The sequence below is a fragment of the Mangifera indica genome, chromosome 4 (assembly GCF_011075055.1).
Source record: "Mangifera indica cultivar Alphonso chromosome 4, CATAS_Mindica_2.1, whole genome shotgun sequence".
Taxonomy (NCBI): Eukaryota; Viridiplantae; Streptophyta; class Magnoliopsida; order Sapindales; family Anacardiaceae; genus Mangifera; species Mangifera indica.
Genome location: NC_058140.1, coordinates 9,841,070 through 9,861,404, shown reverse-complemented (window position 1 = coordinate 9,861,404; position 20,335 = coordinate 9,841,070). Strand labels below are relative to the sequence as shown.

At 38.8% G+C, this 20,335-nt stretch overlaps 1 pseudogene; it reads left to right on the top strand.

The window, feature by feature from the left end:
• Positions 1-32: 32 nt before the first annotated feature.
• On the top strand, positions 33-19,682 carry LOC123214259 (annotated as a pseudogene).
• Positions 19,683-20,335: the final 653 nt, after the last annotated feature.

The window sequence follows — 20,335 nt, the reverse complement described above, 5'->3', positions numbered from 1 at the left end:
ACAGATAAACTGGTAATTTATTAAATTAACTTATTACCCTCCAAAATATCAGTTATCACAGACATGCCCTGCATTTAAATTAATAAATTATTAAAATATGACAAACTTCCGCTGGTGGGGGAGTGGAATGGGTTTTTCTCCTCAGGTTTTAGATGTGTTTAACTTGAACGAATTTGAAACGAGTCTATTTCTAAACAAGCATGAGTATAAACATTTTCAACTTGCAAGAAACGACATGGTATCCGGCCCTATGCCCTGGTATGCATTTCTTTCTTCCACTTACAAGTTACAAAGAATAATTGAAGTTAACTAAAACCTAAGACTAAGAAGACTGCCTCCATTCGTTCTTCACACTAAACGTTGCCGCCGCACAATCCTTCCAGTCGACACTGCCTCCGTTCAGTCGCCGCGACTTCGACGCCGTTTGTTGCTTTTCACGGCACTTCAGTTCTTCGTTGCATTCCGGTTCTGTTGTTCGCGGCTTCAAGAACTTTTGACATTTATTCTGGCGATTCTCCTGTAAACCTTTAGCATTCGGCGACGTCAACAAAGTGAGTCAACCGATTTCTTCTTGCTGTGTTTGGAATTGGAGATTTATACCTTGTTTGATTTTGGACTTTTTCTCTCTGTTGAAACTGCTTTGTACGGATTGGATTTGGATTTTAGTCTGAGCTTCGACTGCTATTAAGGTGATTTCTTGAGTGCCATAAAAAAAAAAATGCGGTTTAACTTTGTTAAAATGTTAGCTTTATTTTAATTCTAGACGTGTTTCAGGAAGTTTGCTATTTATTCTGTTGGATGGACATTGATTATTGATAATTTTGGGTCATTTTAGATGTTAACTTGTGATGATCCTTCTGTTTGATGGAGATGATTTTTCCACTCTACGTGATTAGCTATAAGGTGTAGGCTTGCTTAGGCTGTCGAGAAATATTTATCTTTGGAGACTAGCATTTTATGAAGGACAGTTTATCTCAGTTTTATTGTTAGATCATGTGGAAGATGATATTTGCCATATTATTTCTTTAAATTTTGTTCTACCTAGGCTTATGTTCTCTTATTTCCTTCTTCCTCTTTATTCTCAACCTTTCTCTTTACAAAATAAAAAGAAAAAAGAAAGCCTAAATTAAACCCAATCCTGTTCTTAGGCACAAAAACACCTTGCCACCCTACTTGCTGCCAGCTGCAGCATCCAGCCCTACTTGCTGCTGCAGAATCCAGGCTGCGGGATGCGAAGGAAACGCCGTTAAACCTCGCACATAAGTTAAACCTTCCTCATAAGTGACTGCCCTTTAGCTGCCATCATAAACAGCAATGGCGGACAAGAAGAGAAAAACCACTGAGACAACACATCTCAGGGCAAAATCTCACAAGTACCAGAAGAAAAGCTCCAAGAAGGGCGGTGGCAGTGACATGAAAAGGAAAAGGAGTGGTCCATGGTTGCCTAATTCTATGTGAAAAGAACTGGACTGCCTAAATGAAACCAGTTCCTTGCACAACAGCAATGACTAAGACATAGATTTTGATGAAGGTAATGATTTTTATGAGTATGAAGAGCCTTTTCCTCAGGAAGAGTCTAGGAAGAACCATCGTTACGATTCCATCGTTAATCACGAATTCCAGCTGCCTGACAACTTTGAGGTTTCGTTTATATATTTTTTAGTAAAGTACCATTATTCTAATTGATGTTTGCTAGCATTCAAGTTTTAAAGTTGTTTAGTAACTGGCTGAATTCAGATATTAATTGGTTTTTATAAGGAAATTGTTTAGAGTTTGCTATGTCAAATTGTCGTAACGTTACAACTATGGTTTTGTTTAATTGGAAGGTTTTGTTTGCATAAACTGGACATTTAAATATTCACTATTTTCAGATTATGAGATGGGCAAATCTGCATTCAATAAGGTGTAATGTGTAATCAATGAAAACTTTTGAAGACTGGTAATGAATTGAAGTTCAAAATAGATTTGCTTGGTGTGAAGCTAAATATTGTTAAGAATACTCGAGATGTTGTAGAAATAGTTTAAATGTCTATATATGTATGGAGGGAATTTGTTGGCATCAACTTTTGTTATGTAGTGAATTTATGTTTAATGAAGTAATTATGGTGGTGATTTCGCCTATTCATTCTTTGCACTTTCTCATTCATACATCCTAAGGAAGTAATGATATGTTCTTTTGTCTAAGCTAGAATAGTATTTGTTGGTTAAGGTTTCTTTAGTTCATGTTCCTTATGTATGTTGTCTCTTTTCTTTGTGTAGGATGAAAATGTGCTATCAAATGATGATGATGAGAATGATTATGATGGTAGTGATAGAGTTGAAAGTTCGAAGCAACATGGCAATGAGGTTGAAGATGACAATGATGAAAGGCAGACGAGGATGTTGCAAGGAATCATTGGAATTGCAAGTGAGGTTTTGTTAGAACTAACGTATATGTTACATATAGGAAAAGAAAAAATTGGCATAGGTGGCAGTTAACCTTGACCAGGAATCTTCAAAAGAAAGGATGATATATGATAGAGAGTTGGTGAGAATGGGGGGACGAGATGAAAAGGAGGAGAGTAGGGAGGAGGCAAGACAGAGGGAGAATTCAATAGAGAAGTGAGGGAGAGTACAGACCTCTCGAATGTCGTGTGGAATGTTTTGTTATTGTTTGTAGAACTTGTACTCACTTGTTATGTAATCAGAATTCAAATTCTGAAATGAAAAAAAATTTATTTTGTAATCAAACTGAATATATACAAAACTGAGATTAATGAATATACAGTTCCATTAATTGTGGTTTGATACATGCATTGTTTCATTGCTTTAATCATTTACAATATTGAACCATTGTTGAAGCTGAAAACGTTGAAGGCTGATTGAAGGTGTGTGGGTGTTGTCTGGTACTAAAGAGGGGAGCTACAGATTTGCGGAGGAATGATTTTCTAGAAATTTAACCACTGAAAACAAAAGGTGGATTCAGGTACGCATCAATTGATATCAGAGCAAGAGGGGAGATAACCAGGATGGAATCTAGGATGGAGGCGGTGGAAAGGGAGACAGCGAACACCAAGGAAAGAGTGGAGGAGCTAGGAATTAAGATGGGAGAAACAAGTAAGAGAATCAAGGGATTATAAACTAGTCTGGAAACGGTTAAAAACTATTTGAGGGATCTCAGAGGTGCGACGTTGGGACGAGAACTTGATGACAAGGGGAAAACTCCAATCGGTCAGGAGCCATCACTATCTTTCTCCCTTCCAATGGGAGAAATGATGACGCCCACTCCTGGAGTTGAGAGAAGGGTAGGAGAGGAAGTGGAAACCTCTGAAGATAGGGGTAAAGAGACAGAACCAGATGGGGTTCGTAGTGACGTACCATACTGACGACTTGACTTTCCGTTGTTTGATGGAGGAGATGTCGTTAACTGGATGTTTAAAGCTGAAAGGTACTTTGAGGTCAACACGCTTACGGAAGGTGAGAAGTTAGTGGCTGTTGGTATTTGCTTGAAGGGAGAGGTATTGAGTTGGTATAGATGGAGGAAAAAACGACAAGCTTTTACAAGGTGGGCGGAGTTACAGAGTGAGGTATTGAAGCGGTTTCAGACGAACTAGGATCGTACCCTTTATGAAGAATTACTATCCTTCAGCAGGTCGACTCAATTCAAAATTATAGGTTGAGGTTCAAGGTCCTATCGACAACAGTTAAAGGGGTGACCGAGGAGACCTTGACTGCTCTCTTCATGATTAGGTTGGCCGACAATGTTCGAGAAGAGGTTAGAATGTTTAACCCTCATTGCTTGGAGGAGATGATGGAGAGAGCCTTGCAGATAATTGGATTTTGGACACAAGGATGGGGCTTCGACCCGGAACTTGCGTTACCTGCCCAAGCCCAAAATCACAACCATCCAACCTTTTTGTCCCTCACTCCATAAGGCCAATTACGTTAGCCCAATCCACTTATCCCAGTCCCCATGGTTCCAGCCCACTCTCCTTGCCAACCCAAAATTATAACCGACCCAATTACCTGCCCCAACCCAATGTTTATTCCAACTTGACCCAACCTCAAAATAAACCAACGCATTCTCCCATTCCCAGAGATTTTCATTCGACGAATTCAGGGGACCATCACCCGAACAGAGGAGCGACAAGTTCGGTGGCATCCATGAGCCACGCACCCTGTGAACGCTTCTACCAGCGCCTTTCCAATGATGAGTTCAGAATGAAGATTGAGAAAGGGTTTTGTTTTAGATGTGATGAAAAGTACTACCCTGGTCACCGTTGCAAAAATCGACAAATTAGGGTTATGATCACTTTAGAGAAGGAAAAAGATGATGATGCTGAGCTGAAGAGTGACGACATGGAAGCGATTCTTAAAGAAAAAAAGATTGAATTAATCCTGCAATCTAGTTCCGTGAGCGGTTTTCAAAACCTAAAGACCATGAAATTTTTTGAAAAAATTGGGGATAGGGAGGTGTTGATTTTATTGGAGAGTTGGGCTACCCATAGTTTCATTTCACACACACTGGTGGAAGAATTGGGCTTACCGATGGTTCCCACCAAGTTCATAGTCACTTTAGGGGACGATCGAAAAATTAGAGGGATGGGAAGATACCGACAAGTTGAATTAAAATTTCAAAGGATTTTCATAACTCGGGATTTCTTTCCTTTTGAGTTAGGGGAGGTAGATGTGATTTTGGGGGTGGATTGGTGATATAAACTGGGGGAGGTGAGAATCAACTGGAAGTTACAGACCATGAAGTTCCAATGGGATGAAAAACGTGCGAGGATTAACGGTGATCTTTCGATTTGTAGGATGAAATCTATATTGAAGGCCTTAGTCAATTCCATGACGGAAGGGGGTGAAGGATTTTGAGTAGAATATAGGAGTGCCTCACAGAACATTGAACTAGGAGGCCCCATTGTGGATCCGAGACTCAATCCCTTGCTATAAGAATATTGAAGTTTATTTCGAAAACCCACTGGATTACCCCCAAAGAGAGGATGTGATCATGCCATACAGGTTCCCTCACTTCTAGAAAAACGAGATTGAGCGGATAGTGCAAGAGATGCTGGCTGTTGGGGTGATTCGACCTAGTGTGAGCTCTTACTCAAGCCCAGTATTCCTTGTGAGAAAAAAGGATGGTAGGTGGTGGTTTTGTGTTGACTATCGTGCACTCAATAAAATCACAATCCAAGATAAATTCCCCATCCGTGCTATTGACGAACTCCTAGATGAGCTCTTGGGAGTCATTGTATTTAGCAAGCTTGACTTGAAGTTGGGCTACCACCAAATTAGAGTTAGGGAAGAAGATACCGAGAAAACAACTTTCCGAATGCACGATGGACATTACGAATTTCTCGTAATGCCCTTTGGGCTTTCAAATGCACCCGCCACTTTCTAAGGAGCGATGAATGAATTGTTACAGCCGTAGGTTTGAAGATCATGTGAGGCAGCTACGGGTGGTTTTGGAGCTGCTTCGGGACCATCAATTTGTGGTGAATTGGAAGAAATGTGCTTTTAGTCAGACAGAGATAAATTATTTGAGGCATATCGTCTCGGCGGAAGGGGTAGTTGTCGATCCTCATAAGGTGCAAGCAATGCTCGAATGACCTCCTTCTAAGGACCTACGTGATCTCAGAGGATTTTTAGGACTAATTGGTTGCTACCAAAGATTTGTACAAGGTTACGGGAAAATTGCCGAACCCTTTACGAGACTTCTGAAGAAGGATGTTTTCCAATGGATGGATGAATCTACTATAGCATTTAAAAAATTAAAGGAAGCCATGAGTTCAGTATTACTACTTGCTCTCCCAGATTTTTCTAAAGAATTTGTAATTGAGATAAATGCCTCTAGGTTGGGATTGGGAGTGGTGTTAATGCAGGAGGGTAGATCGTTGGTATTTATCAGCAAGGCCTTGTCCATTCAGAATTGTCAAAAGTCAGTATATGAGAGAGAATTGATGGCAATAGTCATGGCTTTCCAGAAATGATGACACTATCTACTGGAACGCCATTTCAAGGTTCGAACAGATCAGCACAGTTTAAAATTTCTTACTGATCAGGGAGTTTTGGGTAGTGAGCAACAAAAATGGGTTATGAAAATGTTAGGCTTCGATTTCGAAATTCAATATAAGTCAGGATGCGAAAACAAGGTTGCGGATACCCTCTCACGAAATCCAAAATTTGAAGGCAAATTACTAGTAGTCTCAGCAATGCAGATTGTGGGGTTGGATGAAATAGAATGTGAGGTAGTCGGTGATAAGAAGCTACAGGGGATCATCCATGATTTATTGCAGAATCCAAAAGCCCATGAGGGTTATAGTTTGAGAAATGGAAAACTACTCTACCGTGGCAGGTTAATCCTTCCCAAAGGTTCTTCATTCATTCTCAAATTTCTGAAGAAATTCCATTCCTCACTTTATGGAGGACACTTCGACTTCTTTCGGACATACAAAAGGGTTGCCTTGGTGCTGTTTTGGGAAGGTATGAAGACTGATATTCAGAAGTTTGTGTCAAAATGCAATATCTGCCAGCGAATGAAATACGAGTGCGCTTCCTCAACCGGCTTACTCCAACTGCTGCCAATTCCTAGCCAGGTATAGGAGGATGTCTCAATGGATTTTATAGTAGGCCTTCTGAAGGCTTCCAATATGGATACGATCTTAGTAATAATTGACCGCTTAACCAAATATGCCTACTTTTTAACTCTGAGACATCCTTTTACAGTTGGTGAAGTGGTGCAAAAATATATTCGAGAGGTAGTCAAGTTACATGGATTCCCTCGAACCATAGTTTTTGACCGAGATCGATTATTTCTAAGCCGCTTTTGGGCGAAAAGTTTCAGAGCAGTAGGTACTTCTTTTAAATTTAACTCTTGTATCATCCACAAACTGATGGACAGACAGAAGTAGTAAATCGTAGCTTGGAAATTTACTTAAGAAGCTTTTGTTTCAGACAATTGAGACAATGACCTAAATGGATTTCTTGTGCAAAATACTAGTTCAATACCACCTATAATTCTTCTTTAAGTATGTCACCCTTAAAGGCGCTGTATGGACGAGATCCTCTTATTTTGCTAAGGTGTGTCAAAGAAACTTCGAGAGTGGAAGAGGTTAATCAGATGATTAAATAAAAGAATATCATTTTGGATGAGTTGAAAGAGAGTTTAGCAAAAGCCCAAGAGTGAATGAAGAGATACGCTGATAAAGGGAAGAGAGAGTTACAGTTTCAGGAGGGAGATTGGGTATATTTGAAGATGCAACCCTACAGGTTTCGCTTACTAGGTTCCTGCCCTAATGAAAAACTAAACCCTCGCTACTACGGGCCCTATAAGATCATTGAGAAAATAGGGGCAGTGGCCTATTGATTATCACTTCCCCCCTCAGCTAAGATACACTCCGTTTTTCATGTCTCACAACTTAAGAAACATGTAGGGCTCTCAGTCTCCATTCAACAGCTGCCTAAATACATGACTGAAGATAGGGAATTGGAGGTTCAGCCACTCAAAATATTGCAACACAGATACTCTTCTAAGGGAGAGCTGGAAATATTGGTTTAGTGGAAGCAATTGCCAGAGTGTGAGAATTCATGGGAACCTTTCACTTCTTTCCACAGCCTATTTCCTCACTTTCACCTTGAGGACAAGGTGCCTCTCGATGAGAGGGGAAATGTTAGAACTAATGTATATGTTACACGTAGGAAAAGATATGGCCAGCTTAGCAAAAACAATTGGCATAGGTGGTAGTTAACCTTGACCAAGAAGCTTCAAAAGAAAGGATGATATATGACAGAGAGTTGGTGAGAATGGGGGGATGAGATGAAAAAGGAGGAAAGTAGGAAGGAGGTAAGACAGAGGGAGAAATCAATAGAGAAGTGAGGGAGAGTACAAGCCTCTCGAATATTGTGTGGAATGTTTTGTTACTGTTTTGTGGAACTTGTACTCACTTGTTATGTAATCAGAATTCAGATCTTGGATTGAAAAAGAGTTTATTTTGTAATCAAACTTAATGTATACAAAACTGAGATTAATGAATACACAGTTCAATTTAATTGTGGTTTGATACATGCACTATTTCATTGCTTTAATCATTTACAATATTGAACCATTGTTGATGCTGAAAACGTTGAAGGTTGATTGAAAGTGTGTGGGTGTTGTCTGGTACTGAAGAAGGGAGTTGCAGATTTGCGGAGGAATGATTTTTGGGATATTTAACCTGTGAAAACAAAAGGTGGATTCAAGTACGCATCGGGTTTTTGAAGGAAACACTGCAACGAAAATATCTCCATTAGTCAAGTTCAGATAATATGAATTTTGCCTTTAAATTATTGCTAATGATATGTGAAAAAAAGATTTTAGCACCTATAATGTGTGAGTAGTCATGATAAACATCTTTTATTTATTGTGAAAAAGTTATATCAAAATTCTACATTTTAACCTGGTTCATTTTGTTGCGAAGATGACATCTGTTATTAGGTACTGGAAAGTTTGTCAACATAGTTATTCAAGAGGCAATGTGCCCTAACTATGTGTTGGGTGGAGAATTAATGTTCGAGTGACTAGAAGACATTTTATCCACTCCTTTTAGAAATAAGACTCATACAACTGACCTCTATCTATATGTGGTTTTTAGGCAAGAAGAAAAAAATGGTTGTGTCTGAAGCATATCCAGAATCTGAATTTAATCCAAGTCGTGATGTTTTAGAAGGCAATGGTGAAATTACTATTGAAGATCTTTAGAACCTCTTCAAGGAAAAGTTGGATATGGTAAACTTAGAAAGAGAATGCATCAAATGGATAAAAAGTCTAGCCATTCAAGCACCACTCCCAAAGGTAGAACAAGACAAGTTGGAGAGGAAGGCAGTGTATGAATATTCAAAGAAGGATATTACCAAGTGGGAGCCTTTAGTCAAGATGAATAGGGAGGCATTTACTATTATTTTTTATAAAGATGCAAACACAGGGTTTTCAACTGTGGGGGCAATAGCATCTTGCTTTGAACGTAGAACTGAGTTTGAGAAGAAAATGACAACATTAGTCAATAATGAAAAGGTTATAGAAGCTCATAAAGAAGATGGTGCTGGGCTTCTTGAAATGAACAAGGTATGTTTGTCATATGCATTGTCATTTACATAATCATTTATTACAACTTGATGAAAAATTATTGAATTGCCAAGTAGTTCTTTTAACAAACTCACGTCTTGGGATTGCCATTATAATGTTGCCAAGTTTCTGTGTCATTGAATAAATTGATGCCTACGACAAGTAAGCAATTTATGTGTCATTGAACAAGGTATGTTTGTCATATGCATTGTCATTTACATAACTATTTATTACAACTTGATGAAAAATTATTGAATTGCCTACGACAAGTAAGCCGTTATAACGTCTTGGCTTGAATGCTCAAGATGAAGGCACTCAAGTTGCAATATCTGAACAACTCAACCAGCATGCCATTTTGACTAGGAAAATGAACTCTATGAAGGATAGTAGCAGTAGCAGTGGCAGTGGCAGTGATGATAGTAGTGATGAGGAAGATATAAATAGAAACTCTGCTGATTCAAAAGAGGATGGGGCATCCAAATTGTTTGCAAAAGCAAAAGAGATGTGTTGGGAACTTAATTACAAAAGTTTATCACCGCAGGCCCAAATGGGACAATACAGAAGGCAGCCCAGAGAGTATGGATAATGGCCCAGCTAAGAGCAAAAGGGAAGACCAAATGGATGAGGGTAGTTTAGACAAAGCACCCAAGCAACTGAAATTAATTGAAGCCTTTTTTCCAGTATTCAGAGAAGAGCCTTCAGAGGTAGGGTCCATTGACGGTTAGGAGGTAGCACATATAATGGAAAAAGCATGGATGAGGAGGGTATTAAGATGAATATTGATTTTTAGTAGCAGAACCATTTGGGAGAGGGTTGGCTCTCAGAACCCAGCATTCCTTTAATTTCTTATTTTACTGTTCGTTATTGTTTTGTTGTTGCCTTGTGGGATACATGTTGGTTTTGTTGTTGAACTTATTTTTGTGGATTGGAGCAATATTACTGGAGTATTATTTCATCATGGACATGGAAATGGAATAGTAAACTCTGCTTGATTTTTATTCAATAGAAATCTGTCAAATTACATTTATATGTTACATGCCAATGAAAATGAAGAAATAATTCTAAATGTTCCTCTTTTGCTTGGCTGTGAATGAATGTTGGGAGACTATTAAGTGGAGTTGCTGTTGGAAAGACCCTAGAATACTGAAGTTGCAGGAGGAGGCTGTGTCTGGAAACTTGTTGGAGGAGCTGCTGTGAATTTCTGGAATCTTCAATCAGCTAGAAAATTTAGCCATCCTTCCAGGTCTGTAACAAACTTGGTATCAGAGCCGACGAAGTTAGGTAATGGTAATAACGAGAATGGAAGGGAGAGTTGAGGAGTTAGAAAAGCATTGCAAAGACTTGGTTGAAAAAGTAGCATTTATGGACGAGAAATTGGGGCAAACCGAAGCCCTCACAACCTCACGATTTGATAACATAGATGGGAATTTGTATGAAATACGACAATTATTGTCAAAAAATGTCAGAGGGAAAAAAGCTGAAACTATGCCAACTCTCACAGTTAGTCATGCATAAACACTATTTCCACTGGATACCCATACAGTCACAGAACAGAATTTCAATCAGACCATTCCTCCACAACCACCTCTAATTCCTAGAGCCGGAGTAGTTTACGAAGAGACTTCCAGAAACAACTACAGGCCACACTATGGCCATGTTGATTACAGTAATCGACGAGACCACCACTACCCACACATGGCAGGCCCATCGCCTCACGCCCACTTCCTTAACCAAAGCCCACCATATAATTGGGCTGGACCAAACCAACCACACCCAAACCCAACTTACAGTAGCCTATCCCGTAACCCAAAAGCCCAAAACTGTTATCCATACTTAATAAATAACCAAACACTAACCCAACCCAGCCCCTCCCTCAACCTGGCCCCGACCCGATCTGTTTACCTGCTGAATCCATAGTCCAAAACCTGAATCCTTACTCAAACCTTACCCAAACCCAATCCAATTCCCATCACTTGCCCAAAGTTAACGCATCTCCTCCACCCATTATCGCTCTAGTAACTTCTTCAACCACAAATCCTAGTCCGTTGACGCACTTAGCCTCTCACTCAATACCAACCGTGACTACCAACTACCCAGCACCACCGCATTCCAATTCCTGCCTAACGAACACGTCAACGCCTCTGTTGACCACCAATTTATACACCATTCCAAATCGAAGGCCACACTTTTCTCCTTTAGCCCCACGATGATTGTCCCAGCCAGAGATTCAAGCCCGAATCGCGCAAGGATTATGTTTCAAGTGTGGCGATAAATACAGTTCCACTCACCAGTGTCGGTTCAGACAGTTTCGACTCATTCTATATGAAGAGGAAAATGCAGTTTCGGACCTCCCATCTGAAGAAGCAACAGACGAATAGCAACAAAAAATATAGGTGCTCGAGCTCTCCAGACACTCTGTGACAAGTATTAATTCTTCTAAGTCGATAAAGTTGCTGGAAAAAATTTCTGGAAAGGTTGTGGTAGTATTAGTCGATTGTGGAGCCACTCACAGTTTTCTCTCTCAGCATCTAGTTTCTGAACTTAATCTTCTAGTTCATCGAAAGGAATTTTCAATCACTATAGACAACGGACATCACATCAAGGGGGTGGAATTTACAGAGAGGTTCAGTTGCACTTGGACTCTATTCCCTTCTTTTAAGATTTTCATGTGTTCTAGCTCGGAAATATGGATGTAATTCTTGGGGTGGATTGGCTGTCGACACTGGGAATCATCCACAGCGATTGGCAGTCTCTAACTATGTGGTTTGAATGGCATGGCCAAAAAGTGATTCTCCAAGGGACTCATCGCTAACTACTAAGGAGACTTCCCTTCATTGGTTCTATAAAATTTGGAAAAACGGCAGCCATGCCTACTGGGTGGAGCTGTCTTTTTCTGCTGTTGAGGAGGACTGTACAGTACAGCCAGAGATTTTGGATTTGTTGCAGCATTTCTAGCACCTGTTTGAAGAGCCTTCAGGTCTCCCGCTTCGACAGACTCATGATCATGTTATACGGCTAGTGAAGGACATTTTTCGATAATAATTGCCGTATTTCATACAAATTCCCATCTATGTTATCAAATCGTGAGGTTGTGAGGGCTTTGGTTTGCCCCAATTTCTAGTCCATAAATGCTACTTTTTCAGCCAAGTCTTTGTAATGCTTTTCTAACTCCTCAACTCTCTCTTCCATTCTCGTTGTTACCATTACCTAGCTTCGACGACTCAGATACCAAGTTTGTTACAGACCTGAAAGGATAACCAAATTTTCCAGCTGACTGAAGATTCCAAAAATTCACAGCAGCTCTTCCAACAAGTTTCCAAACACAGCCTTCTCCTGTAACTTCAGTATTCCAGGGTCTTTCCAGCAGCAACTCCACTCAATAGTCTCCCAACATTCATTCACAACCAAGCAAAAGAGGAACAATCAGAATTATTTCTTCATTTTCATTAGCATGTAACATATAAATGTAATTTGATAGATTTCTATTGAATAAAAATCAAGCAGAGTTTACTATTCCATTTCCATGTCCATGATGAAATAATACTTTAGTAATATTGCTCCAATTCATAGAAATAAGTTCAACAACAAAACCAACATGTATCCCACAAGGCAACAACAAAACAATAACAAATAGTAAAATAAGAAACTAAAGGAATGTTGGGTTTTGAGAGCCAGCCCTCTCCGAAATGGTTATGCTACTAAAAATCAATATCCATCATAATCCCCTCCTCATCCATGCTTTTTCCATTATATGTGTTGTCTCCTAACCGTCAATGAACCCCACCTCTGAAGGCTCTTCTCTGAATACTAGAAAAGAGGTTTCAATTAATTTTAGCTGCCTGGGTGTTTTGTCCAAACTGCCCTCATCCATTTGGTTTTTCCTTTTGCTCTCAGCTGGGCCATTATCCACTCCCTGGGCTGCCTTCTGTATTGTCTTCTTTGGGCCTACGGTGATAAACTTTTGTAATTAAGTTCCCAACAATTGGCGCTAGAGGAAGGGCGCCATTCCACCCAACATTCGCCTTTACCGCTATCCTCATCATTAGAAAAATGAAGTGAAAAGGCAGATCTAGGACATTTTACAGGCAGGCATCATCCGCCCAAGTATCAGCCCCTTCTCCAGCTCGGTTCTACTGGTTCAAAAGAAGGATGGCAGCTGGCATTTTTGTGTTGATTATAGGGCCCTCAACAAGCTCACGATTTCAAATAAGTTTCCTATTCCAACTATTGATGAATTGTTAGATGAGTTATCTGGAGCCACTATTTTTAGTAAATTAGATTTGAAATTGGGCTACCATCAGATTCGCATTGTTGATAATGATATTGATAAAACTGCTTTTTGGATCCACAATGGACATTATGAATTCTTAGTAATGCCATTTGGATTGTCCAATGCACCAGCCACTTTCCAAACCTTGATGAATATTGTTTTTCGTGACTATTTGCGTCGTTTTATATTAGTATTCTTTGATAATATATTGATTTACAGTCAAGACCTTGCAGATCACATTAAGTACTTGGCTATGACATTGACCTTGCTATCTGAACATAACTTGGTCTTGAACAGAAAAAAATATTCATTTGCCATCACACAGCTTGAGTATTTGGGTCACATTATATCAGCCTCAAGAGTTGTTGTAGATCCTAATAAAATTCAGTGTATGGTTGATTGGCCACTCCCCAGGATATTACTAAGCTTCGAGGATTTCTGGGTCTCACGAGATACTATCGTCGATTCATTCACAATTATGGGCAAATCGTCGCACCCCTCACTCAACTTTTGAAAAAGAATTCCTTTATGTGGTCAGAAGAAGCTACACATGCCTTTGAGACTCTTAAGAACACTATGACTTCGGTTCCGGTGTTAGCAATGCCAGATTTGACTCAATCATTTATTGTGGAGACAGATGCATCAGCTACAGGTATCGAGACAGTTCTTATACAAGGTGGCATACCAATTCCCTTCATGAGTTAAGCTTTATCTCCAAGGAGTCAGGCAAAATCTATCTATAAGCGGGAGTTAATAGCTATAGTCTTGGCTTTACAAAAATGGCGGCATTATTTATTAGGTAAGCACTTCATAGTTCGAACCGACCAGAAGAGCCTCAAATATTTAATGGAGCAGACAATTGTGAGTGGTGATCAACAGCGTTGGGTGATGAAATTGTTGGGATTTGATTTTGAGATACAGTATCGATCGGGGGTGGAAAACAAAGCTGCAAATGCCCTTTCCAGATTACCTACTTGCACTAACCTAGCTATTCTCTCCACTAGTTCATGGGTTGAGGGTGACATTGTGGCAGAGGAGGTTCATTCGAACCAGTATTATAGAGGCATCATTCAAGATTTACTTTGGGACCCGACTAGCTATGCCAATTTTGTGTTGAAAAATAGGATCATTTTTTATAAAGGTAGATTGGTGCTTGTTTCCCATTCCACTGTTCTTCCTGCTATTTTGTCTAAGTTTCATGCTTCCCCATTTGGTGGTCATTCGGGGTTTTTCCACACTTATAAAAGGATTACAACGGTATTCTTCTGGGTTGGGATGAAAAAGTCTATTAAGGACTTTGTGGCCAGTTGTGAAGTTTGTCAAAGGAGTAAATATCAGGCTATGAGCCCAGCTGGACCTTTGCAACCTTTGCCAATCCCTGATAAAGTTTGGGACGACATTATTATGGATTTTATTGGAGGCTTACGCCGAACGAGTTAAGGAGATACTATACTCGTCATAGTTGATAGATTGACAAAGTATTCCTATTTTTTGTTGGTTTTGCATCCGTATACTGTAAAAGATGTGGCTGAATTATTTGGGAGGGAAATTGTTCGTCTTCATGGTTACCCTCGCTCCATTATCTTCGATACAGACCGTCTCTTCATGAGTCATTTCTGGACCGAGTTATTTCATGCTATGGGGACAATTTTGAAGTTTAGTATAACTTATCATCCCCAAACCGATGGTCAAACGGAGATCCTTAATCGTAGCCTTGAGACTTATCTACGTTGTTTTTGTGTTCAACAGCCACGAAGTTGGACCAAATGGCTTCCTTGGCCGGAATATTGGTACAATACTTTCTTCCATAGTTCCATTGGTATGACCCCTTTTAAAGCTTTGTATGGGCGTGACCCTCCAACATTACTAAGGTGAGGTTCCATGGCATCCAAAATTGATTACGTGGGTGTTTTGCTACAACAAAGGGATGTTATCTTGAATGAGCTTAAATACCACCTATATCGTGCCCAAGAACGCATGAAAAGACAAGCCGACTTAAAAAGGAGAAAAGTCCAATTTAAAGTGGGTGATAAGGTATTCCTCAAGCTACAACCTTATCGTTTTAAAAATTTGGCTAAACGACCCAATGAGAAGCTAAGCCCTCGGTTTTATGGGCTTTATGACATTCTTGAGAAGATTGAAGCGGTTGCATATCGTTTGCTCTTACCACCGGGTACCAAAATACACCTCGTTTTTCATGTCTCTCAGCTCAAGAAGATGGTAGGGATTGAAATTCAATCCCAACCCTTACCCACCTACCTCACGGATGATTTAGAGCTCCAATTGCAACCAGAGACATTGTTGGGAACTCGTTATGCTATGAATGGCAACCTGGAAGTTCTTCTCAAATGGCAGCACCTACCCCCATGTGAAAACTCTTGGGAGGACTATATAGAAGTCAAGGAGCAGTTTCCTTCTTTTCACCTTGAGGACAAGGTGAGACTCTTAGGGGGGGTATTGTTGGGAACTTAATTACAAAAGTTTATCACCACAGGCCTAAAGGAGACAATATAGAAGGTAGCCTAGGGAGTATGGATAATGGCCCAGCTGAGAGCAAAAGGGAAGGCCAAATGGATGAGGGCAGTTTGGACAAAGCACCCAGACAGCTGAAATTAATTGAAGCCTTTTTTCCAGTATTCAGAGAAGAGCCTTCAGAGGTGGGGTCCATTGACTGTTAGGAGGCAGCACATATAATAGAAAAAGCATGGATGAGGAGGGGATTATGATGGATATTGATTTTTAGTAGTAGAACCATTTTGGAGAGGGCTAGCTCTCAGAACCCAGCATTCCTTTAGTTTCTTATTTTATTGTTTGTTATTGTTTTATTGTTGCCTTGTGGGATGTATGTTTGTTTTGTTGTTGAACTTATTTCTATGGATTAGAGCAATATTACTAGAGTATTATTTCATCATGGACATGGAAATGAAATAGTAAACTCTGCTTGATTTTTATTCAATAGAAATCTGTCAAATTACATTTATATATTACATGCCAATGAAAATGAAGAAATAATTATGATTGTTCCTCTCTTGCTTGGCTGTGAATGAATGTTGGGAGACTATTGAGTGGAGTTGCTGCTGGAAAGACCCTGGAATACTGAAGTTGCAGGAGGAGGCTGTGTTTGGAAACTTGCTGGAGGAGCTGCTATGAATTTCTGGAATCTTCAGTCAGCTGGAAAATTTGGCCATCCTTCCAAGTTTGTAACAAGATGACACTCAAAGTATTAGAAGAAGAAGAAGAAATTCCTAATTCGGGAGTGTTTTCATTACCTTTTAATGGTAATCTGCCCTCTGTTTTTCTTTTGGGTGTAAACTCATTAACCTATTACCATGTTAACTTTTAGTTTACTTATTTTTTGAGTAATTTTGTTTGTTATAGGTGCGTGGGATGAATAAAAGGAAGGAATATTGAAGAAGCCAAGTTTGCTGTTCAAGAATATGAATCATCATTGAAGGAGTTGGAGGGTACAGGTAAGGAAGAAAATTCAAAAGCAGATGTTCCAAGTGGTAGAAGGGTCTTTGGTACTGTTCAAAAGGAGGTTTCAGAACCTAATAATTAGGTCAAAACAGATAACTATTATTGTAATAGTGATAGTGAAGTTGACCTGGAGCCTGAAGAAAATTTAGAAGTTGGTTATAGAAAAAACAATGATTTGCAGAAGGATGTTAACATTGATTCTGCCTTACTTAATGAAGGTCTTGAGAGTCATCAGGATTTAGTGGGATTTCTTATTTGCTTCTACTTTTCTGTCTTCCTGTTGCTCATTAGCATGACAATAATATTCGTGTGGTTTACAGAGCTTTGATGAAGTTGGAGACCCTGGTCCAAAGACATCATATGATGTTTATATTTTTGCATTAGACACATGGAAAAAGGTCTTCTTTGTCTTCATTATGTTTCTTTAGTTTCTTGTCTATTGGAGAATCAGGCATTCTCATACTGGTAACTATTAATATGTAGATGAAAAGTGAAAATAAGATGGACACTGTTAGAGCTCGGGTCTACGTAAAGAAGAGGAGAAGTGGAAGAAGGATGAAACCGATGGTACAAATAGTGAAGCTGACAGAGGGCACCAGTGATAGCAATGGCAGAGAACAAGTTATGGGAATGGAAGGCAATAGTCCAAAAGCTGTTGGTGAGAATGCTAATAACAATATTAGTATACAACTTAGGGGAGCTCCAGGTGGTAGCCTTCCAGTGGTGGAAAGGACATCAGACATGCAACAAAAGTTTAGAGATATGCTGGGAAAAATGGAGACTGATAACATTGGATGCTGAGCTGGCAACAGAGGATTGGATGTGCGACAGTGAGGAAACCAGAAATAGTGAGCTGGGAAGATGGAAGGCAATTTTGGCGAAAAGGAAGAAAGGGAGTAGAGGAGAGTTCCAGCCTCTCGAAAGCTGGTGGGGAGTTGGGTTTTGTTGGTTTATTGCTTTTATAGTTTGTTTGAATATTGCTGCATTGTTGGTGGATTTCATGTATTAAGCTTGGGAGTGTCGATTGTTTTGTGTTGGTTATAACAAATATGCAATGTTATGCACACTCTATCTTTTAATGAAATATTCCAGTTAGATTACTGAATTGCTTGCTCTGTTTCTTACAATAATCATTGTTACATTAAGTAGAAAGTCATACAAACTATCCTACGCATTTTTGCTAGTGCCTAGAATCCCTTCTCCACTGGACCAACAAAGGAAGAAGTTCACCTAGTTACAGCTGTGACCACCAGGTACCTAACAGACACTGATGCCAAGAAGCCTACAAAGGTTGTCGAACATGTGGATAATCAAGGTTTGGAGGTATTTATCCCTTTCAATTGTCTGTTTTGCAGCTTTTGCTCTAATGTTTATTTGATTAGTAGCCTCTCACTTCTTTGCTCTGTGTTTTGGTCTTGGAACTGTGAAGGAGACAAATGAGGAAAGTAATAGTGATAGCGACGATGTCGAAAGAGAGAGATTGTGGATGGAATCATCTTTTCTGAACCTAAAGCATCATACAAACTTCCTTTTTAAGAAGAACTTACTCGTCTTGCTTTTGCTGGTGATGATGTGGAGGAAGATTTTCATAAGGATAACGAAAAGATCTTGAACGAAGAGAATCCTGTACCTGAAAAGCCTTATGTACTTTCAGGTTGGGGGCAATGGACAAGTTTGCAGCAAAAGAAAGGCTTACCTTCTTGGATGGTGGAAGAGCATGAAGATGCTCTGAAAAGGAGGAAGGATGCTCACCTTAGACATGTGATTATCTCTGAGAAGTTGGATAAAAAGGTTGGTGGTCTTTATTGTATTATTTGTTATGTTACCTAAAAAAGAGGTACATCTTTATTTTTGGTTTTATATTTTCTGCTGCATTTATAGATAGAAACTCGGTTTTGGGGTAGCTTGGTTGAGAATTGGTTTTAAGTTTTAACTGGAAAACTTAAAAGAAACTTCCAAAATTAAATTGATATGTTGCTGCAACATCAATCTAGATCCAACTGAAATTGGTTAAATAGATATTGAACATATTCTTTCAGTATCCAAATGTTCATTTTATGTATAATCATGTCCTGCTTTATGACGCCTTGATGTGTGTTTTTTTTTTTTCAAAAAACTTTTGGTAAGCATGCCTAGATGTGTTTGTATGACACAACTTCTTGTTCTTGGATTTGCAGGCTGAGAAATTACGCACAAAGACATTGCCTTATCCTTTCACATCAAAGGAAGTTTTTAAGCAAAGCATTTGCATTCTTGTTGGACTCGAGTTCAATCCAGCAACTGCCGTTGGAGCTCTCAATCAGCCAGAAGTGAGTGTGTTGCAATCAATAACATATGATCTTTATTTATTTATTTTTATAAAAGGTGTATATTACAACAAATATCATTGGGATAAAAGTCTATTGTATTCTCTGGTCGATTTTTCCTCTTATATCATTTCTATTCTGACCTAACCAGTGCATTTCCTTAGCAACCCCACCTTGTGAAGGGAACATAATTTGTTGACCGATCATATGTTATCGATTAGCTTGTGTTTCCTTGTATGAACATTTCTCATTTCTCTCCTCAAATACAATCTTGCAGGTGAAGAAGAAATCTGGTGTCATTATAAAACCAATCAAGTTTGAGGAAGTGTATCCTGACGAAAAAACAGATGAGCACAAACCTCATGGACAGAAACAAAAGATGAACAAGAATAAAAGTGTCAGTAACAAAAGACCAAAATCAAAGCCAGTGGTGGTAAAATCATGAATGGTTGAAGATAACTGACCCAAATCTAATCAATCAATACTGCTTATTCATGCTTCAATTTTGGTTTCTGTTCTTTGGAAAATCGGGTTATTAAAGAATATATGTATGATTGTAGGAATTGAGGTGCCTCTGCAATGGCTTTTTTTGGGTTGATATATTTATTGTTTTTTGTAGTAGTGACATAAATATATTTCTGTTTAAGTGAAATTTAATTTATAATTTATTTCATTTGTGTTATATAAGTTCAAGTTATTCACCTTTGATGTCTAAAATATATATAATGAAAGCATCTTAAATACTGTGCATTATGGACACTTTGATGTCAAGTGAAAGATTAGCTTTATAGTTGACACTTGGCACTTTGTGAGAGGTTTTCTCTCTCTCCCTCTCTCTCTCTCTATATATATATGTATATATAAACTAATAGTCATTAAGTGATTTAATTATTTATTTTTTGTTTAATTTGAAATTATTCAATATACATCTTTCTAACTAAATGAATTTAATCATTTATCCTTTGGGTTTTTTTATTTTTTTAATAATGTTGAGGTAAATTCTAGTTTGAGAATGATTGATTTAATGAGTTTGGGAATTTATAATTCAATATTTGTAAACTCTAAAAGGTTTTGCATTTTAAATTTTCATTATTAAGATATTACTTTTTTATTTTGAATAGGGTAAATGATAAATTTAAAAGTTATAATTTTAATGTAATAATTTAAAAATAAGGGTGTCAATTTAAATTTTTAGCCAAG